The sequence below is a fragment of the Leopardus geoffroyi genome, chromosome D3 (assembly GCF_018350155.1).
Source record: "Leopardus geoffroyi isolate Oge1 chromosome D3, O.geoffroyi_Oge1_pat1.0, whole genome shotgun sequence".
Classification (NCBI taxonomy): domain Eukaryota; kingdom Metazoa; phylum Chordata; class Mammalia; order Carnivora; family Felidae; genus Leopardus; species Leopardus geoffroyi.
Genome location: NC_059339.1, coordinates 22,388,354 through 22,411,363, shown reverse-complemented (window position 1 = coordinate 22,411,363; position 23,010 = coordinate 22,388,354). Strand labels below are relative to the sequence as shown.

Genomic DNA, 23,010 nt, shown 5'->3' with positions numbered 1-23,010 from the left:
TATATAACATTCTGGAAAAGGTAAAAACTGTAGAGATGAAGGACAGATCAGTGATTGCCAGGGGTGAGGGGTGGAGGGAGGGTGTGATACAAAGTTACAGGATGAGGGAGTGTTTTGAGGGTGATGGAACTACTCTATGTCCTAGTTGTGGCGGTGTTTTAATGAAATCTACACACGTGTTAAAATGTATAAAACTGAGGAAAAAATAAAATTTGCTGCAGGCTAATTTGAAACAAAATGCAATTTTGATTCGTATTCCTTCTTTGGCTCTCCCCTGCCCTCCAGACCTGCCCAGCTTCCCCTCTCTTCATCAGCACATTGCTTGTTGCCAGGCATGCTGAACCTCTTACCTGCAAACCCTTTTCCCTAGCACCCAGCCCTTTTCCCACACCTTGCTTCCCTTTAAATCTGCTTCTTCAAGGAGAGACCATTCTGGAAACTTTCCCTGAGCCAGCCTCCTGCTGGGGCCAGATGCTTGCTCTCTGCAACTTGGCTTAGCCCCGTGTACACAGTAGCTAGCGGTTAATATGAATATGGGCTTCCCAGAGCCTCAGATTCCCCATTTGTCAGTTCACTGGAGGCTTCTATTATGTGCCTCCCAGGGTCCTTCCAGTTCAAAGATTTCTAAGTCCCTGGGAGCCAGCCTCCCTGGGCTCAAACCATGGCTACCTTACTTACCAGCTGTGTGACCTTAGGCAAGTTGCTTGCTGTCTTTTGCCTCATTTTCTCCTTTGTCAAATGGACTTAATAATAGAACCACCCCTTAGAGGTGCTGTGAGGACTAACTTATTACGTAATGCATGGAAAGAACTTAGCACTTGGCTTGGCAAATGCCCAAGAACAATTAGCTGTAGTTACTGATAATAGCCATCTTGGCATCTTTAAAAAAATACAGGTTCCCAGGCCTCCCTGCCCTGATAAATCTGAATGAATGAGAAAAGTCCTGAGTAGGGTGGGGGGAGGGTACCTGCATTAAAAAAAAAAAAAATCTCCTTAGGTAGGAGTGCCAAATTTAGCAGATAAAATACAGATCACCTAGTTTAATCTGAACTTCAGATACACAGCAAATAATGGTGTTTTTAAAAAATGTTTGTTTATTTTTGAGAAAGAGAGTGTGAGCAGGGGAGGGTCAGAGAGAGAGAGAGAGAGAGAGAGAGAGAGAGAGGGAGGGAGGGAGGGAGATACAGAATCTGAAGCAGACTCCAGGCTCTGAGCTGTCAGCACAGAGCCCGATGTGGGGCTTGAGCCCACAAACTGCAAGATCATGACCTGAGCCGAAGTCGGATGCTTAACCGACTAAGCCACCCAGATGCCTCACAAATAATGTTTTAATATAAGTATGTCCTATGCAATAGTTGGGGCATATACTAAAATTTATTTATTGTGTATCTGGAATTCAAACGTAAGGATCGTCTTGCAGTTTATGTCTCTGCATTTAACTATATCCTGGGAGACCATGATATTCAACCCATTTGGGAGCTGTGCTCCTGTCTCCCTGGGTGGGGTCCAAAGTTGAACCTCCCAGTCAGAAAATAGAGAGTATTTTTTCACTTGACGCAGGGGGGAGCTAGAGGATGGTTGTTCACTTTCTCTGCTCCTAAGTTGCTGTCTAAGGAAGCATGGGCAAGCATGCTTGCAATTTACCTCTCAGTACTTGTGAGTCATTTTTAGAAGATCTGCAGGTCTGCCTCCCAGTGTGGCTCTGAGAGAAACAATAAGTGACCACACAGCCAGCCACCTCTCTCCCTTGCCCTTACTTCTAGGGGGCTGGTCCAGCCCCTCAGGGGCTCCCTCTCTTGTACCCAGCTTCCCTAGACTGGCCTATCTTCACATTGATGTCATAGCCCTATTCTGACATCACAGCCCAGTGCTTGGAATTATCCCAGGCATCCCAGATTCTGCCTGTAGAGCAACCAAGGCTGGCATTTGAGCAAGGGGGTGAGGGGGGTATGGGTGGCTACTGGCCCTAGGGGTTGACCCTAAAGAATATCTGGGCAGTCTGCCATCCAATTGCTCCAAAATGAAAATCCTCTAAAAGGTAGGACTTCAAAGGCTTTCTTTCTGTCCCTGTTTGCCCTGGTTTCCAGAGGTGGAAATAAATTCCTGGGGAACGTGGGTTTGTTCTGGCTCTGTAAATAGTTCCTGGAAAACCTGCTGCCTTTGTGTGCTGGGATGCAAGTGGCCTGGAGAAATGGTGGTCTCTTCTTGGACTGCTCAACACTCTTCTCTTTCCATTTGAAGGAATGACTTCCTCAAATGCAGGGTGTCTTGTTGCAAGGAGTTGTCCTTTAATGTTTGGAGAATGCCTGCAAGTACTGAGCCATGGTGGGTTCTTCTGTGGCCACTGCCTCCATCTTCAATCCCTAGAGATTGGGTGGGGACAGGGCTGTGGCCTTTTTAGCACAAAGGGAAAATGCAGTCACGTTCAAGTTATTAGTTCTCAGATCCCTCAGTCCCAAAGAGGAAGATCCCTATCTGCCTAGTTGGCCAGAAGGTGTAATGAGGTCTCTTGTGAGCTTACTAAGTTAATAAAATATTGACTGGCATTGATTAAACAACACACACACACACACACACAACCTGAGTAACTTCTCTTTAACTTTGGTAGGTGGGCCTAACGTACCCTGGGATGAGCATGTTAAAAGTCTTAGGGGAGGACCACCAAGATTCTTATGTCATGGTCATGTGGTGCCTGGGAACCCCTGTGTTTTTCTGGAATCCCCATTTTTAATAAGTGTTCCACACAATGCTCATGTTAAGAAATGTCACCTGTTCAGGGGCACCTTGGTGTCTCAGTCAGTTAAGCATCTGACTTCGGCTCAGCTCATGATCTCATGGTTCATTGTTTTGAGCCCTGCGTCAGGCTGATAGCTCAGAGCCTGGAGCATGCTTTGGATTCTGTGTCTTCCTCTCTCTCTGAGCCTCCCCTGTTCCCACTCTGATTCTCTCTGTCTCTCAAAAATAAATAAATGTTAAAAAAAAAAAAAAAGAAAGAAATATCATCTGTTCAGACTCCCTGCATTGTTTGCCACAGCTGGCTTGATTCCTCCATTTCCAAATTTCCTGGTTTCCATGGAATGGGGATTTAGTTCTGTTTTACCCACATTTTTATTTAATGCAGTGGATATAGAGAGGCAAAAGAGACAGGGTAAGGTGATCACCAGGTGCATTCGTATCCAAATTCTTGGCCCCTGTTTTCCAGGCATAGGTGCAGCCTTTTTTCTACCTGAGAAGAGAGATTGTATCTATATTGGGAGTGCTATACCCTTTACTCATCAGATTCTCTTCCTGGTCCTTACTGAACTGAGAGAATGGGAATATGGGTGTGAATTATTGGTTATTGAAGTTGATGGTAGTGAAGGGTGTTACTGACTGACAGGACTGGCTTCCATTTCTATGGTGGCCCCAGGAGAAACATCTAACATTACCTGGGAGGGCAGCAAATTGCATGTTGATAGGTCAACAGCTCATGGTGGAAATTCCTTCCCCACTTTGGCTGTGAGTTCAGACTTCCCTGAGAATGCTGCACAGACTTCTTAACAAATCAACATATCTGTGCCTAGTTTGGAAAGGAAGTTGGTTTCTGGTTTGGAGCTCTTTGGACAAGGCTGTGTCCTATGTCCATGCATTGAGCCTCTAGTGGTTTCAGTACTTCTCTCTATGCTTCTGGTCCTGAAGGGAGGCAGGACATGTCTTGGCCCTTGGTCCTTTGCCCACAAGTTGCTAAACAGAGTGGTTGACCTCACCCAAACCCTCCAAAATGTGGATGAGTCAGCCTCTCTTTCTCTGAAACTCTTCTGTGCCCTGCCCCACACCTGGGCCACCTCATTCAGTTGGAGTGAGGGAAGAACAGGAGTTGGTATCCCCTTAGTGATGCCAGGACAGGAAGCTGGGCTCACTCCATTCCATGTGGCCAGGGAAGGGGAGGCCCTGACTGTCCACCTTGGCTTGGAGGAGAGAAAAATCAGTCCCAGTTGGAGAAATGAAGCTTTGGAGACTTTGTTCAAACAAAGGACAGGACTCTGCAGGACAGGACAACATCTTGAGGGCTCATTGGCAGGGCCAGTCAATTTTATTCTGCAGCTTTAGCAATACCTTGAGTGTAGTAGTTGCTCAGTAAACATGTGCCAATTGAAAAGGATGCAGAGAAAAGCTCAGGTGGGACAGTTGGACTCAAGGATGCTGTAAAATCCCAGGGAGGGGATTTTGTAAAACCTTTTTGTTGTTATGGAAAATTTAACACATAAAGAGAAGTAGACAGAAGAGTCTCAGGAACCCAAACACCTGTCCTTCAACCTTGTCTCTACCTCCATCCTCTTCCCTTATCCTGTGTCATTTTGAAGCCAATTGCAGACATTATGTCATTCCATTTGTCAATATTTCAGATGTACCTTTATTTTATTTTATTTTATCTTATTTTATTTTATTTTTGAGAGAGCACAAGTGGAGGAGGGGCAGAGAGAGAGGGGGACAGAGGATCCAAAGCAGGCTCCACACTGACAGCAGAGAGCCTGATGTGGGCTTGAACTCATGAACTGTGAGATCATGACCTGAACCGAAGTTGGACACTCAACTGGCTGAGCCACCCATGTGCTCCAGGATGCACCTTTAAAAGAGTAAGGACTCATTCTTTAAAATTTAACATAACCAAAATACAGTTATCACATCTAAAAAATTAACAGTGCTTTGGAATGAGGTTTATTTAAGGGAACCAGTGCTCTCACTGGTGCTCAAGAGGGTAGAAGGGAATTAGAAATAGGAAGGCAGTGACTGAGAAAGGGGGGCACACCTGTACTTCCAGCAGAGAAGGCAGGGCTTTATTCAGAGTCTGAAAAAACCAAAGAGGAAGTTAGCATCCCTCAGCTGGGAGAAAATTCTGGCCCTTCACAAAGAAGCAGGGCGTGGCATGGCTCAGAAGGTCATGGAAGGATGGAGACTCCTGTTGGTTTGGCCTTGCCAGGAGGCTCTGCGAGGTAAAGAGCAGGTCATGAGCTAGAGTCAGTTCTCAAGTAACAAGGGCAAGAGGCACCAGAAGGGAACTTAGCAACGTGATGATATTTGTTCTGTAGGGGGTGTTGATAATTTGGATTTAGATGTGACCCTGTGACCCACACAGATGGCAGCAGCTTACCCCCGAGGGACTCATATAAATCAGTGCTAGCTGAAAGAGGCTCAGGGTAAATGGGTCACCGGCGAGTTTGAACGTATGTGCAGAATTTAAAGAGATTGATGTTCAGTCCTCAGAGAAATTGAGTTGGATTTTCACAGTGAGGATGATAGGCTGTGTCTGTTCTGACTTCCAACTCTTCCTTTAAGACCCTCTGCCTGCCTCCTAAGCCCAGGAGCCAGCCTAAAGATGCCCCTCTTATTTCAGCAGAAACTAGGAATTCTGAAATGTATTTGCACTGGGAGGTGGTCGTCATAAGAGGGTTAGTAGGTCATAGTCATTTGACTAAAAAAGTAGATAAAACAGTCACTGTCTACATTTGATACAGTCTTACCATTAAGATGGTTTTAAGCGTTGTTTTCCTGCCCAGGGAATTACCTTGATTACTAATTGCTTTCTTTGTAACTGAAGGACATAATAGCACTTTCCTTTGTAATTATCAGATTCATAGGCTTATATTTTGTTACCATCTAGATATTAACCTGCTTGTGCATCTGTGGGCTTGGACACAGGTGAGGCTGTCAGCTCGCTATGTCACTAGCTCCCAAGGCAGAGGGGGTCAGGGGGCCAGGTGAGGACATGTGACGTAAGCCCAAGACACATTGTCTGGGACATCTTCCTGGGTTCCTTCTGCACCTTACTTTGCCAGTTTGAGATTTGATTTAGAGATAAACTTTGAAAGGTCAAGGCTAGGAACTCTGGGATATAGATGTGGAAGGCTGGGCTCTGCTGGACTCCCAGGAAGTTGTTGAGTCTCAATTGCATGGTGTCGTGAAGGGGTGTGGTTAAGTAAAAGGGGTGCAAAATTTGGAATCCTGGCTTTGCTCTGAGTCACTTTGTGACTTTGGATGAGACCTTCAAAGCCTCAATTTCCCTGCCTCTCAAAGGGAAGAATAATATCTGTATCACAAGATGGTTATGAGGATAAATAACAAGAACAACAATAATAAAAGAATACAAAACAACTCTAGGTGAGGGGGACCACGTGGTACAGTTGATCAATGTCAGTCATTACCACCACCCACTTTCCTTGGCTCTTCAGCCCATATCCCCAGTTGGCCACAGATCTGTGTGTGATGGTCTCATGCATGTGGGGATGTCTCCTAACTGCACTGGAAGCACCTTTGTAGACAGGGACCTGTTTACTAATTTTTAATTATTATTTTGTCGGGGAGCCTAGGTGGCTCAGTCGTTTGAGTGTCCGATTTTGGCTCAGGTCATGATTGCACACTTGTGAGTTCAAGCATCTGGCTCTGTGCTGAAAGCTCGGAGCCTGGAGCCTGCTTCAGATTCTGTGTCTCCCTCTCTCTCTGCCCCTCCCCTGCTCACACTCTATCTCTCTCTCAAAAATAAACATACATTAAAAAAAATTATTTTGTCATGATTTTCTATTCAGGGTCAGTGGCAGAGAATTAAAACCCACTCAAACTATCCTAAGGAAAAGTAGGGAGTTATGCCCAGGGTGTATCCTAGAGGGACCGAATGTGTTGGCAGCTGCTGCTTCTGACTGTTCCATTTCTGGCTCTCTTCTGGTGTCCCCTCTGTTTTCTTCCCCTGTGCAGGTGGGCTTCTGTGTTCCTCCTATAACCTTGTTCTGCCAGTGGGCCTGCCCTGCCCTGGCTATGCCCAGCTTTGTGCTGCTGTCTCTGTGCCCCAGTTTCAAATTTTTGGGTGAGAGGCCCCAGAGCAGCTTGGAGCAGGTACCCAGTCCTGGTCCCATCAGGTGTGGCTAGAGGGGACAGGGTCATACCTGAGGGCAACCTGAATGTGTTTAGTGAGGGAGAAATCCTGCCCCCTCTGAAATCCTTCTGAGATATGACCTCTTCTGTAGACCCTACCCTGACCATCTCCAGCCTCTATCCAGTGGCCCCTCACTGTCCCCACCAGGAGCAGGAGCAGGAGCAGGAGCAGGAAAAAGAACAAGAGGGCAGACAGCAGCTGTATGGGTTCTACATGTTCTGTGGCTGCCCCTTGCCCACATCCAGCCCAGACCCAGGAACCTCAGTGAGCTCACACCCGGCTCTGAAGGGAGGCCAGGCCAGCAGGTGGGTGCGATAACCATGAATTGTGGAAGAGAATCATTGGGGGGCAAGACAAGTCCCCTGGAAGCAGAGGCAGGAGTCATGGAAACTTCTGTAGCCTCCTCAAAAGTGGCTGAGTTGTCAGGGAGGGCCTTGTGAGCACGGAAAGAGCTGGGCTCAATGGAGACTGGCTCTCAGCAGCACGGTCCACATGTGGCACACCTGGGCACAGTGGCCCTGGCAGCCCGGGGCCTTGGCATAATTCCTGCACCTTGGGCCAGTGGGGGGGGGTGGGGGAGCTCTGGGCTGGCCTCTTCCCACTCTGTCAGCCTAAGTAGCTTCCCTTGTTCTGGTGGTGTCTGGTAAAGGACATATATTTGAAAAGTAGATTCTACTGCAAAAGGGTTAAGAACCATTGGTCCAGAGCTGTCACCCGAGGTCAGCATTAGCTTTGAAACCAAGGCTGAGCCTGAGGGTGGCAAGGGCTGGACAGGGGGCAGGGCCTGGCCATTTTCATGATCTCCCTGTTCCCCACCTCCCTGGAAGGCTTCACAGACCTTGGTCTGGGTTTGCTCTTGCCTGTTTAGCTGGCATTGCTCTCCAGGGGCCCCCACATTAGGGGTCCTTTCTTCTCTCATGGAAAGAACAAAAGCTGTACCCCTAATGCCTGGATGCAGAAAGAACATTCTGTCCAGCACTCAGATGTTTGGTGTGCACAGTGCTGCATGCTTGTAGGCTGCATTAGTCCAGATGGGAGCAGGGAAGAGTGAAGCTGACCCAACAGGCAGCCACAAGCCCTGAGAGCCAGGCTGAATGTGGGCTACCTCTGGCTGCCCCGGCAGGAGTTGGCAGCTCCTGCAGCCTGGGACGCAGCCTTCTATAGAAAGAGAAGAAATCCTCCTAGTGGGTTTGTGCAGGGCCAGGATAGAGACTGCAAGCTGAGATCCTGGTGGGCGAGTTCTGCTTTTAGATGACTGAGTGATGGGTTTTCCTCTCCTGCCAGCATACCTTACTTACATTTTTCTGTAGAAGGCAGTCGGAAACACTTGATTGCTCAGAGATGAGGCGGCCTCTCTTGAGGAATGGGATTTTCATTTTAATTAGGCTCTTGAGTCATGGTGCCATGCCTGCTTTGGAAGAGTTGCAGCTACAATGAACCCGTCTTTCCTCATCTCTGTTAAACACCAGAAGTAGGGAGGCCAGACTGGCCCATGAGACATCTTGTCATTGATGAGGCAGCTCTGCCTTTGCAGAGAGCTCCTATTCATAGCTGTCTTGTGAGCTCTGCCAGAAGAGTCACCTTCAGGGCCTGGCCACAGAAGCCCTAGAGCCCCACCATCCTATTAGCAGCTCCTGCTGGCTCCAGGGAAGCCAGTGACTGGTTAGGCCTGGCTTTGATGCCATGGTAAGGTCTGATTTTCCCTCTCCTCAGCTGAATGCTGTCCTCTGTTGCCTTTGTCTCTCTGGAACTCAGGTTCCTGTCTGTAGAAGGGAAACGAGAGCCCCTAGGCAGTTAGACAGCTGGTGTGAGCCCCACACACTGTGCAGTGTCACGCACATACAGAATGGCTGTTATGTCACGAGTGTTCTTCTGTAGGACACCTTCTAGCCCAGCCCAGCCCAGCCCAGCCCAGCTGCTTCCCACCTGCAGCGGGTGCTCTCCCAGCCCCTGGTGCCTCTCCTTCGTAGAGCTCACCACACTGTGGTTATTATACACTTGTGTGCTTATCTGTTTAATGTCTGACTTCCCTGATAATCCTGGTGCCTAGGCCTCTCCCATCTCAGAGTAGACATGCAGCAACTATTTGTTGGGTGGATAAAGCAAGGGATGGAGGGAGGAAGAATAGATGAAAGAATGAATGTAGAAGAGGGTGTCCAGTGCTTTGACCAGACACAGTGGTTCCTTTCATTCATACTTTCTGGGTGTGGAGCCTTCAGGCCATTCAGATAAGTTGCAGGGGGATCCTACAGAGCCAAGTTTGAAGAGCATGTCCTTCTGAAGGGCATTACCGGGAATGTGGGAGATCAGGAGGGACTTCACGGTAACTCCAAGCAGCTAATCTAGAGAGACCGCAAGGGAGCATCAGTGTCCTTAGGAATGGGCAGTTGCTAAGTCACCAACAGTGGTCACCGTATTTAGCCCTCCAGTGGGTGCTGTTCACAAGAAATGCAGTAGGGGCTGGAAACACTTGGCTGTGAGCAATACTACATGTGTTAGGGTTTTGCTTCTTTATGCAAGATCAATGTATAGTGGTCTTTACCTCCTGGGTAGGCGGCTGGCCTCAGCCCCCAGCAGCAGGGTCCTAACCACTAATGAGGAATCATTCCTGGGAGAAGGAAGAGTCCATGTGGGGCTGGGTCCGGCCTCAGTTTCTCAGCTGTGGTATGTGGGCACTGGCTTTAGCATCATCATCTCTGAAATAGGGACAGCCTTGGTCCTGGCCCAGCTGACTTCACAGGGTGGCTATGAGTCTGGAGGAATATGGTCAAGAAAGAGTGCCTGGGGGTCACTGTTGGGGTTGTCATTGGCAGAGGTGTTCAACAATAAAGTTGGGCCCTCCTCTGCCCTTCCATGAGGCGATGGTCATCATAGACAGCCATTGTCATTGGTGGAGTAAGTGCCAGGTTCCAGGTGGCTTTTGTTAGGAATGTGCCATTATCCAGGACCATTCCATCAGGATTCTAGAAGTGCATTTCTGCCTTTAAATAAAAAAAGCTTTATTGTTTTATAAAAAATACTCGGTGGAAAAAGAAAAGAGTAAACCATACTGAAAAAAATAGATAAAAGGGAGAAAAATCTCCTCAAATCTACTAACCCAGAAATGATCGCTGTGAAATTGAAATGTTCTTTACTGAACAGAATTACATTTTATTTATTTTTTAGGTTTATTTATTTATTTGAGAGAGAGAGAGAGAGAGAGAGAGAGAGAGAGAGAGCATGCATGGGAGAAGGGCAGAGAGAGGGGGAGATCTATCCAACCATGCTCCATGCTGTCAGCAAGAAGCCTGGTGTGGGGCTTGAACTCACAAACTGTGAGATCATGACCTGAGTCGATATCAAGAGTCGGATGCTTAACTGACAGAGCCACCCAGGCACCCCACAAACATTTTATTTATGCATATATGTGCATTTAGATCTAGGTATATAATTTCACATCATTGGGGGAAATTCCCAGTATTCAGTTTTGTAATTGAGTCCCTAAACTCAGCATGTTGTGGACATCCCATGCTAATACATCTACGGCATCACTTATTGCATAAACTTCCTAGCAAGTTACATAAATGTATATAAATGCACACATATAGCCCAATGTTCTTATCACTCACTTTTGAACAATTATCAATTACAGCCAATCTTATCTCACCCCATGTTCTGTACTCCCTATTACTATTTTTTATTGTGGTAAATACACATAACATAAAATGCACCATTAATGATATTTAGCACATTTACAGTGCCATGCAACCATTACCTCTATCTAGTTCCAAAGCACTTTTTCTTTTTTTAAAATATTTTACTGTATTTTATTTTATTTTTTAAATTTACATCCAAGTTAGCATATAGTGCAACAATGATTTCAGGAGTAGATTCCTTAATGCCCCTTACCCATTTAGCCTCCCCCCCACAGCCCTCCAGTAACCCTCTGTTCTCCATATTTAAGATTCTCTTATGTTTTATCCCCTTCCCTTTTTTTTTTAATTTTTTAACATTTATTTATTTTTGAGACAGAGAGAGACAGAGCATGAACGGGGGAGGGTCAGAGAGAGAGGGAGACACAGAATCCAAAACAGGCTCCAGGCTCTGAGCTGTCAGCACAGAGCCTGACGCGGGGCTCAAACTCACAGACTGTGAGATGATGATCTGAGCTGAAGTCGGACGCTTAACCGACTGAGCCACCCAGGCGCCCCTCCCCCTCCCTTTTTTTATATTATTTTTGCTTCCCTTCTCTTGTGCTCATCTGTTCTGAGTCTTAAAATCCTCATAGAGTTAAGTCATATATTTGTCTTTTCTGACTAATTTTGTTTAGCATAATACCTTCTAGTTCCATCCACATAGTTGCAAATGGCAAGATTTCATTCTTTTTGATTGCCGAGTAATACTCCATTGTATATATATATCACATCTTCTTTATCCATTCATCCATCGATGGACATTTGGGCTCTTTCCATACTTTGGCTATTGTTGATAGTGCTGCTATAAACATTGGGGTGCATGTGCCCCTTATAAACAGTATGCCTGTATTGTATCCCTTGGATAAATACCTAGTAGTGCAATTGCTGGGTCATAGGATAGTTCTATTTTTAATTTTTTGAGGAAACTCCATCCTGTTTTCCAGAGTGGCTGTACCAGTTTGCATTCCCAACAGCAGTGCAAAAGAGATCCTCTTTCTCCACATCCTCACCAACATCTGTTGTTGCCTGAGTTGTTAATGTTAGCCATTCTGACAGGTGTGAGGTGGTATCTCATTGTGGTTTTGATTTGTATTTCCCTGATGATGAGTGATGGTGAGCATTTTTTCATGTGTTGGTTGGCCATCTGGATGTCTTCTTTGGAGAAGTGTCTATTCATGTCTTTTGCTCATTTCTTCACTGGATTATTTGTATTTTGGGTGTTGTGTTTGATAAGTTCTTTATGGATTTTGGATACTAACCCTTTATCTGATATGTCATTTGCAAATATCTTCTCCCATTCCATCGGTTGCCTTTTAGTTTTGCCAATTGTTTCCTTTGCTGTGCAGAAGCTTTTTATTTTGATGAGGTCCCAATAGTTCATTTTTGCTTTTGTTTCCATTGCCTCTGGAGACGTGTTGAGTAAGAAATTACTGCAACCAAGATCAAAGAGGTTTTTGCCTGCTTTCTCCTCAAGGATTTTGATGGCTTCCTGTCTTACATGGAGGTCTTTCATCCATTTTGAGTTTATTTTTGTGTATGGTGTAAGAAAGTGGTCCAGGTTCATTCTTCTGCATGTCGCTGTCCAGTTTTCGCAGCACCACTTGCTGAAGAGACTGTCTTTATTCCATTGGGTATTCTTTCCTGCTTTGTCAAAAATTAGTTGGCCATACATTTGTGCGTCCATTTCTGGGTTCTCTATTCTGTTCCATTGATCTGAGTGTCTGTTTTTGTGCCAAACATTTTCATTACCCCTGAAAGAAACCCCATACCCATTAAACAGTCACTCCCTATTTCCCCCATCTCCTTTAATCTTCTTTCCCACCTATTATTTTTTTTAAAGCCCCATCTGTAAACAGCTTACTGTGTATCTCTAAAAAACAAGGACTCTTGTAAAAGTGTAAATTCAGGACCACTAATACACCTGAAATGACAATTCTTTAATATCACCTGTTTAAATATCTAATTATAACATAATTTTAAATGGTGCATAATATTCCACTGAATGGATATAGCATAATTTAATTAAATACTTTTTAGCCATTTAGGCTGTTTGCAATGTTTCCTTATTATCAAAAAAAAAGTACTGGCACAAACATTTCTGTTCTTTCTTTTTCTTTTCTTTCTTTCTTTCTTTTTTTTTTTTTTTTTTGGCATTAGTGTGATTATTTCTGAAGGGTTAATTCTTAGAAAAGAAATTACTTGATCAGGTGCGTGTTTTCCATTTTGATTCCATTGCCAAGTTATCCCTCATAAAGCTTCCAGTTTACACTGTCCTTAGCAGAAAATGGATGTCTTGGTTAAGAGAAAGTACTTCCTGGAAATGTCTGTGTGTTAATCCTTTGCCACAGCTCATGTAAAAGTCTCACTACTTCCCATTTGTATAGAAATGCTCTGTCACACTGGGCGAAGGGTCTCTCAGATGCCACAGCACCTCAAGGCCATTGATTGATAACCAAATGCAGGAGAAAAATGCTGTGGTGTGGCGTCCACTGTGACAGCCCACAGGACCTTGAGCCGAAAGAGGGCAATGATGGCCACAGCCTCGAAGTGCAAGAAGACAGAGGCCCCATTAGTGGAGCTGGGCTGGCTCATCAGTCTGGAAGCTAGGGGAGGTGAGGGAGGAAGTAGGAAGCTGGTGGTAGGAAATCGATACTCTTTCGGAAGAGGAGAGGAGGAGAGAACTAGTGAGAAAAACCAATCTCTGCCATTCATGTAAACAACCTCCTGTGCTATTAAAGACATTGTAGTGGCATTAAAGGACAATGGAAAGAAGAAATGAAAGTAATGCCATGATTCCAGCCATGGCCATGCCTTTGGGGCCCCACTCATATCCCACCCTCCACTCCTACCCCCACACAGCTGAAGTTGTGGTGACCAACACATTCTCATTTCACTCAGCTTCACAGCATTAGTATTCCAGGCTGTTCTGCGGCCTTGGCTGATCACTTTTTATGCTTGCTTCTAGCCCTAGTTTTCTTACCCTGCTGTCCTTCGACTGGACACCGAGCAGCTTCCAGTTATGGCCTGTTAAGAGTATAATGTCCATGCATGCAGCTGTCCTCTCCTGTGATGCTTTCCTAGGAAAAGTTGTGTTGGGGAGGGGGTGCAAATGGTACTGTGGTTCTTGATTCCACTGCCCCCCAGCCCAGTTGTTTTCAAGAAGGGGATGAGTGCTCTGCAGGAGGGTACTAGAGCATAAAGGGTTAAGTCAAATAGTACAACATGTGTATAATTTACAAATAAGTGTTCATAAATTGGGGGCGACTGGTCAATCTTGTTTTATTGGGGGGCTGTGCATAACCCTAACAGCTTGGACATCTGGGTTGTGGGTTCTTTGAGGGCCAGCACCACGTTCTAACTTACTCCCTGTGCCCACTTCCCGGCACCGAGTGGCATTCCACAGACATTTGACAAAGCTTCCAAAAGGTGATCCCAGGAAGCACTGCCACCTGGCCTGCTTCTGTAGTTCAGCTGGGCTTCAGCTTACTCAGGAAACTGATGCTTTTCTGTCTTAACCACCTTGGCCCCCTGCACCTCCTAGATGCACTTGTTGCTGCAGTGGCTGGACAGAAGTGACTCTGGTTGACAGCAACACATATCCTGTCCTTCCCTGGGAAAGCTCCAGATAGAAAGGAAGCACCTTTTTTTTCCTTTAAGTATCCCCAGCTCCTTTCCAGAATGAATTTGAAATAGAGCCAAGGGAACAAAGGAGGGGTTCAGTCTTGTGCTTGAGCAGCAGGAACAGACTCAAGGCAGAAGGACCATGGCCCCTTTGGTGGTTGGGTATTCTTTTCCCTGGTTCTTGCCACCCGCCCTGGCCCATCCCTGGTGGCACTGACCTTAGCTTGTCCTCTCTCCCTCACGTTTGCTCCCAGCTCCTCCCTACACAGAAATCCAGCTCATCCCCACTCCTCAGGCTGTCTTCTTGCTCTTCAATATTCCTTTGTTTGTCAGTTTTCCTTTCAGAGGAGTATTTCATGTGTGCCAGTCAGATTTTCATTCAACATGAAGCAAAAATTTTAATCTATTTGTAGTCTATTTAAAACCAAACATAGGTGCTTGAATTGAATGATTATTCAGGCTGAGCATTCAGCCCTTAAGGGGCTCACAGCCCTGGGTGAGCTGAAGGGTGCAGTTATCTGAAAACCACGAGTCACCCAGCATCATTTCTTGCATGCCCATGCCAATACTTTTGCAGTAAGTATGCCATAGTGATCCATCTCTTCTCAAACACAGTGAAGTGATTATCCTTGCAGCAGTTCCTGGGGACAAATTTGGGCACCGGCGAGTGGAAAAGCAGCTAGCTGCAAATGTCATCAGTGAGCTTTACTCAGCCCCTACTCTGTGTAACAAACCGACGCTTGTAAGATGCCACTGGGCTGTAGCTCTGGCACTTTCCACATTCCGCTGTAGGGCACCCTGGCCATTAAGATACCATTACACCATTTTCACTGAATCTCTTTGGCATTTGTGGATCTAACTTCTGTCAAATCACCTTCCCATTCCTTAGGCTTCATGCACTCATTCCAAGCAACCCAAAAGTAAATGCCATGTATTAATTTTACTTTAATATTAAAAATCATCCTCCCCCCAAAGGCAGCCATTCCTGCATTTGGTTGACTCTGTGGTTCCTGCCACACTCTGAGTCATCTGTCCCTTGGCTCAGGCCTCAACTTGAGTTGTGGGTGTGGAGAGGCCAGTGTGGAGCCTGGGGATCTCTCGGCCAGGAAATCTATCATCTACCTCTCCACGTCTCCTTTGGAGCCTGCACTCCCCAGAGACACACTGACTCTTCATGTTTCTTTGTGAAAAATGCCCCTGAAGTGGGTTGAAGCCTTCTGATCTTGGGCTGCTTGGAGGGAAGGAGACCCATTAAGGGACGTCCTTTCCCTGCACCTAGGTCCTAAGACTGACCATAGGCAGTGCTGGGTTCTGTGCAGGGCATGTCTGGGGCACCATCTCCATGAGTCAAGTAATCCCACTGAGAGGGAGGGAACATTTTCCCTGTTTACAGAGGAGGACCTCAGTGCCTTTAATGATGCTTTGATCGACATCTGGCTGCGCAACTAGATTATCTACTTCAAGAAGAGTGCTGAGTTCAGGGCCTGCCATAGGAGATGCTCAGGAAATATCCAGTGAATGCATGGTGGCACCAAAATCCAAACACAGACTTTTGCAGCTTCAAAGCTAGGCCTTGTTGCATCCCCTGGATGAGAACATAGTGAAGGACAGGAACAAGTAAGGATGATTTTGTTTATTATTTGGTAGGGACATTTGCCCAGTAGATGGCCATGGAGCTCTGCGGGCTTGAAAGAATTAATGCAGATTCCTAAAAGTCCAGGTACTCTCTTGCTTTCTTGGAATAGCAGTTTTACTACACTGAACCTCAGGGAGAGGGAAATAAAGCATGTGAGTTGGATTTTTATTAGCTATGGTGCTGGTGTCCTGCCTAAAAGCATCTCGAGAAGGTGATCTATGGTCACAAATTGAATTATGTCAGAACACCTCTGCCTCCTGCAAAGGTCCTAGCCAGTTGGGGGGAGGATTCCCCAGGGAACATGAATGGTGGCCCTGCGTGGATGATGGACTATGCACTGGCTTTGTATGGGCTGACTGGGGAGGAGTGCCTGCCCAGCAGGGGAAGTTGGGGCTGGCGGTCCCAGTGGACAGGGAGACTGCCGTGAGATGTCCAACAACATGAAGGTGCCAGGCCTTATGTTCCTGCTGGCTTGCAGCCACTGTCCCAGCTGGAGGACATGGGGAGCACAGGGGTCTTTGATGGACAGCCACTTATTTTGGTCTTCAATATATGTCTTTTAAAGCAATCTTTACTGGAGGGCTTGAGTAGCTCAGTTAGTTGTGCCCAACTCTTGATTTGGGCTCAAGTCATGATCCCAGGATTGTGGGATCGAGCCCTGCATCAGGATCTATGCTGAGCATAAGATTCTCTTAAGATTCTCTCTCTCTCCCCCTGCTCCCCATCTGCCCCTCTCCTTTGCTTATGCTCATGCTCTATCTCTCTCTAAACTAACTTAAAAAATCCTTACTGAGGTATAATTGACATGAAATAAACTGCCTATATTTAAAGTGTCTAATTTGATAAGTTTTGACATACATATGCACCCACAAAACCATCACCACAATCAAGATAATGGCCATATTCGTCACCTCCAATGTCTTCCCATGCCCTTCTGTAATTCCTCTTCAGCCCTTCCTACCTCCCCAGATAGCCACTTATGCTTTCTGCCACAACAGGTTAGTTTGCATTTTCTAGAATTGTATACAAATAGAATTGTACAGTATATGCTCTATTTGTCTTCTTTCACCCCAGCATAACTATTTTGAAATCCATTCGTGTTGTGGCATGTATCACTAGTTTTTTCCTTTTCATTGCCAAGCAGTATTCCATTGTTGGACGGAATGTCTGCCATTGCCTGTTGATATAGACATTTGGTTTTTTTCTAGGTTTTAACTGTCACAGATAGAGCTGCCATGAACGTTCATGTCCAAATCTTTGTATGGACATATGCTTTCTTTTCTCTTGGGTAAACACCTAGACTGCAATGGCTAGGCTGTAGGGTAGTAGATACATGTTTAGCTAAGAAACTGCCAAACTGTCTTCCAAAGTAGACGTACTATTTAAATGCCTGCCAGAAGTGTGGGAGGGGCCAGGCTGGAGGACACTGAGTCTACCATCCCAGGACAACCTAAAGAAATGTTGAGCACAGGCTTTCTTGATGAGCAATCATTTTGCCTTTAAAAAAATGATTGTATGTTTTGTCAGGAATTATAGTGTCTTATATGTTTTTTTTAATTTGTTTTTTGTTTTTGTTTTTTATGCTTCAAGAAGTAGGAGACCTGTGCACATACTGCCCTCTTCGTTGGTGCCCTGGGGGAATTAGTGAAGGCAGCTTACTGCAGACACAGGTTCTGTCTGTTTTCATTCCCCTGGGACATGAAATATCACATCTCAGAACAGGAGGCCTGTTCAGAGAGCATATGTCTGTCTAAAGGTAAATGAATAACCCCATAACACTCCTAACAGTGTTGTTCCCCAAATCTGACTGATCATATAAAATCTTTGCCTTTGCAAATGTTTGCATAAGAATGCAATTCATGGAGAGTCTTTTGGAAATAGAAAAACTGTGGCACCTTGATGAAAAATGTGCCTTTTCTCTCTACTTGGTGTACCTCACCAACATTGCCCATGAACCCTGGAAGCTTCCCAGAGCCACACCTACTTGGGTCAGCCAGGCAGGTGATGGAGAGGAGAGCGTGGGTCTCAGAAATGTTCACTGTAATTACTTAGGACCGTGTTAATTGAAAGTTGTCTTCAGCATGTATCTGCAGAAAGACTATTTCCTCCCATGAAGAGGCTTCAGAAGCAGGGGACAGCATTTTCAGAGGTGGGCATTAAGCGTCCACCATCCTCTCCTGAGTGAGTAGTCTCACAGAGCCGTGTCTGTGGTTACTTACAAAAATGCTATAGGTGAGGGCACCTGGGTGGCTCAGCTGGTTAAGCATCAACTCTTGATTTTGACTCAGGTCATGATCTCACAGTTTGTGAGTTCAAGCCCCATGTCAGGCTCTGTGCTGAGAGCACGGAACCTGCTTGGGATTCTCTCTCTCCCTTTCTTTCTGCCCCTCCCCGACTCATTCTCTGTCTCCCTCTCTCCCTCTCTCTCTCTCTCAAAGAAAAAAAAAACTTAAAAAAAAATAAAATGCTGTAGGTGGTAATCCTTGTTTTTCATTCTTAAAACCAGAATGTCATCTCCAGAAATAGATTTATGTATTTATGGGAATTCACTTAGTGATATAGGTGACATTCAAATCACTTGGGAAAGGAGAGACCATTAATGAGTATGTTTTAAGTTATAGCCTCTGGAATTTGTTTTTATGCAAGATATGAGGTAGGTATCTAATTTTATGTGTTCCAAAAGTGTATCTCCTTTTTCCCAGGAGAATTTTTTCTGCATTTGAATACTACTCTTCATTGATCTCTTTATCATGCCTTCTGCCTATATCCCACAGTAAAGTCCCTGTAGCTTGACAGCTGGTCAGATAAATCCTCCCACACTGTACTTTAATTTCAAAAATGTATTGGGATTTCCCCCTTCTGTATCAATTTTAGAATCAGTATATGTTTTATTTAAAGTATCCCCTTGGGATTTTGTTTGGGGTTGCATCTTAATCGTAGATAATTTTTCCTTTCTACCCATGTAATGTGTAGGCCATGTTTTGTTCTTTGAATAATTTTACTCGTATATCTAAAGCAGTGCTTAATATTTCTGAGTTAGAAAACTTGCTTCCTTGCTAAATTTTATAGAAGTTAGTATATTTTAAGTCGGTACATGATAAATATTTACTGTGCACCTCTCTGTGCTAGACAGTGCTAGGAGATGAGGATTTAATGGAAAACAAAACCAGTCATTGCTGCCAGGGACCTTGCTGCCTGCCGTGAGGAAACAGACAACAGAAAATCACGGTGGATGGCATATAAGGCTAAAACCTGGAGAGGGCACCTAGCCCAGTTTGGAGGGTCAGGGAAGGCTGCCTGAGGAAGTGATGTGTAAGCTGAGGCCTAAAGGTCAAGGAGGAATTGACCTGGTAAAGTATGGGGAATACAAGTGAAAGTGAGTCTGGAGGTGAAGAGGAACATGACTGTCTGAGAGCTATAGATAGTTTGAGAGTGGCCCAAGCAGGGAAGGCTGGGATGGGGTGGGGATGTCCCAACCTGAGGCTGGAGGGGCCAGATCATGGATCATGAAAGGCCTTCCCAGCCAGACTCTCCGCTGGATCCCAAGAAGGGCTGAGTCTGTAAGAAACGTGCTATTCCGGAACCTGGCTCTCTCAGCTTTGCTCCTCTGGCTGTGGGGTGGACAGTGTGTCAGAGCGAGGCAGGACTGGGGACAGGGTGCACTGGCAGTGGGGGAGGAGAGAAGCACTGGGATTTGAGAGCTTCATGGGGCAGAGCCAAGCTCTGTGTCCTGTTTGTTCCTTATGGTGTCTTCAGTACCAGAACCCAACCACATTGGGATCTTAGCTGTGTCACTTTCCAGCCCCATGACCTGGGACAAATGATCTAACCCAACCCCCCATCTTCCCGAGCCCCAGTTCCATTATTTGAAGAATCAGGCTGTTGTGAGGATGTGTAAAGTATCAACACTGTGCCTGGCCTGTATGGCACCAATACAAGTGACAGCAATGATGCTGGTAGGGGGGACAGTTTGATCAGCTGCGAAATGTCCTGCTGAGTGGGAAAGGGGAGGGGAAGGGAGTGATACCATCCCCTCTTATCTACTATTTCCCTAGTGCCATGTCGATCCCTGTGAGATTGCTGCTGAGGCACTGGATGCAGAATCCCACCCAGTTCCCTTGGGAGATCTTCCTTTAAGAAGAAGCCTTCAGTGGAGAAAACCCAGCCCCCTGCAGCATGGAGAGCTGGTGGTGGATGGTGTGCTCAGAGCCAGGCCCTGACCTTCTAGCCACATTATTCCCCTTTCACTCGGGGCCCTTAGAAGGCTGAATGTGCTCTGGGATGACTGGCAAACCAGCCAAGGCCTCTGGTATGATTTAATCTGACAGATTCAAAGAGGAGCATAAAATGATTTTGCTGTGGCTCAGACTTGCAGAGCTCCTGCATTTACATGTCTCCTTTCATGTAAAATTAGATTAGCACCATGGCTCCAGCGTAATAAGTCTCTCATGCCAAAGACCGTGTTAATTAGTAAGTTGTAAATATTGACTTTTGATTCAGGGTTTCTTTGGGAGTGATAATTAATTTTTAATAGCTTTGGGCAAATCTACATGCAATACCATGAAAGGGCCAAAATGACTTGTCATGAGGCCATTGCTCTGTATGCCTGCACTATCTGTTGGCCATCTCAGAGACTGTGCCATAAAGGAAAAATGAACGTGAAATGTCTGCTCCTGGTATTGACTGGTGAAGCTTCAGCTTTTGGTTGTTGCACCCTCTTGGAAAGAACTGTGCTATTTTTAAGCTTAGATGGAGGATCTTGGAAGGTTTATTCTTCCATCTCTGAGATGCATGCTGGAGGTTGTGGGGAGGGGCTCTGGAAGAAGTCCAGTCCTGACCAGAGAGGGAGGGCCTGAGACTGGCCAGCAGGTGGAGACTGCATCCTCTGTGCATTCAAACACCAGGATTTCAGGCCAGTGAAATCTGTTTCCTCTTATAAATTATCTGGCTCATCTTTCCAGATTGCACATCTTCCAACCAGTTCCAGGAGCTAGTAGCTAACACGAGGAACAAGGTCTCCCTTCCATTAACTCACCAACTCGGTTCAGATACTCTCAGAGAGAAAAATCAACTTACAGAGCACACCAAAATCAGAAAAAAAAATCAAAAGAGCCCCAGGACAACCCAGTGCCCTCTTGGGGTTCACCACATAGGAGAAGCATTGACTAAGGCTCCAAAGTCCACTGGAGGCTCTCAAGTCCAAGTCACCCTAAAGAGAAAGAAATGATTTGATTGGAGATGGTTTGAATGCAGCCTTTTGGAAGGCAGCATTAATGACCAGAAGGTAGACAGGCTTCATTCAGTTTTAACCCCAAGAGCACACGGCAGGATGAACTTTTCTCTAAGAACAGATTCTGCCCTTGAGAGTCTTTCTCTGTAGCAGCTTTGCCTCCTCTTCTGGTGGAAACTCTGCTTCCATTTAGAACACAGCTTAATTTCATTTTGTGCCATGTTATTTGGGGGTAGGAGGGATGTGAATCTCAGAACACACGTTGTTTCTTATGCATCTCTCTCTATGTGACAATGGCTGTCTTCAGAAGGAGGGTAGTGGGGGTGGGGGGTGACTCTGTCTCCATGCTACAAGGTGACTGGGCTTCAGAAGGAGGGCACAGGCCCCTGGGCTTGGTGGACTTGTAGTTTGTTGCCGTGACTGACTGCGTGTGATCCTTGGGCTGGAAGCAGTGGTTGGCTGGATGACTCGCAGAGCTTATTGTCTCTATCCTTTCAAGTGTCACCCTCTGCCTCCACATACTCCCAGGTTCCAGAAAGACCTTGCCCCATGAAAATATGTGGCACTTCTGTTTGACCCCTTTTTTAGGGAGAAAGGGAGAGAAGGGATAGAAAAGATTTGACAACTTGAAACTGCATCACCCATTTGTAGGAGTTTTGGCTGCATATCTAATTTACACACACACACACACACACACACACACACACACACACAATCCATCATGGATTTGGAGGGAGATAGGAAAGAGGACAAAGCCAGAAGCTCCACATTAGTCTTGAGCTATCAAGTAGATATCACTTTGAGGGCTGGTTGAGAGAGAAAGAAGAGAAGAGAGAAAGGTTGTGTACACGTCTTTTTTTTTTTTTTTTTTTAATTTTTTTTTTTAAAATTTTTTTTTTTTCAACGTTTATTTATTTTTGGGACAGAGAGAGACAGAGCATGAACGGGGGAGGGGCAGAGAGAGAGGGAGACACAGAATCGGAAACAGGCTCCAGGCTCTGAGCCATCAGCCCAGAGCCCGACGCGGGGCTCGAACTCACGGACCGCGAGATCGTGACCTGGCTGAAGTCGGACGCTTAACCGACTGCGCCACCCAGGCGCCCCATGTGTACACGTCTTATAGAGCACACAAACAGAGCACAGTTTCTACTGCTGATTGCTCTCATAACCAGTATGCCGATGGCTCTTAGGAAATCTTTCAGCAAGACTCTTAAGACATGCAAACAACAACCCCTAAGGGATGTAGCAAACTGTATTTGAGAGACAGAGGGAGGGAGGGGGAGCAGAAGGGAGGAAGAGAAGAGAGAAAGAAAAGTGGGGGAATACTTTATATGTTAAATTGTTTGAGATGTGGTAACTTGCTAAGAATCCACTGGCAAATGTGGTTAAGGGTCATTTCAAGACTGATAAGCTCTTGGATCAACAATTTAAAAATCAGTTAAGGGATGTTTCTTCTATTATCTCTGTACTTGCCTCATTGTATCATATGGCTGCCCTGAAACCAGGGGGAATAGGATCTGTTTCATTGGTTTTTAAGTTCCATTGCTTGGAAGGTCTTTGACAGTCAAGAGCAACATGATCCCCGTTTCAAACACTGCTCTTTTCCAGGTTCCCAGATATTAACAGTCCTATCTCTTTACCATATCTGTGCCACAGTCTTGTGAAATATGTTGTCAATCATAATTTCACTTTGTGGATAGAGAAAAACAAATTGTGGACTGGCAGATGCCTTAGCTAGCAGAGAGCAGCAAGACTGAGAGGGTCACAGTGATGTCCCAGGGCTGGGTCCAGGCCAGTGGGGATTTCATGAGCCTTTGCAGTAAATAGTTTTATTAAGATACCAGCTAGCCGCCTACCCTATCCCCTAATCAATGGGTACATAGATAGACGTCACCAAAATATAGAAATAAAGTCAAAAGGCTCATGATTAAAACATCCATAA

General features: G+C 45.7%; 1 protein-coding gene and 1 long non-coding RNA gene across 3 annotated transcripts in view; both read left to right on the top strand.

Moving 5' to 3' along the window:
• The window catches only part of OSBP2 (oxysterol binding protein 2), a 180,683-nt gene that overhangs the window by 58,278 nt on the left and 99,395 nt on the right, over window positions 1-23,010 (top strand). The gene's annotated exons all lie outside the window — the stretch shown is intronic.
• LOC123588089 lies at window positions 1,874-21,812 on the top strand. The gene is made up of 3 exons (XR_006707695.1): window positions 1,874-2,038; window positions 14,152-14,162; window positions 21,802-21,812. It is a non-coding gene; the product is annotated as an uncharacterized LOC123588089 (long non-coding RNA).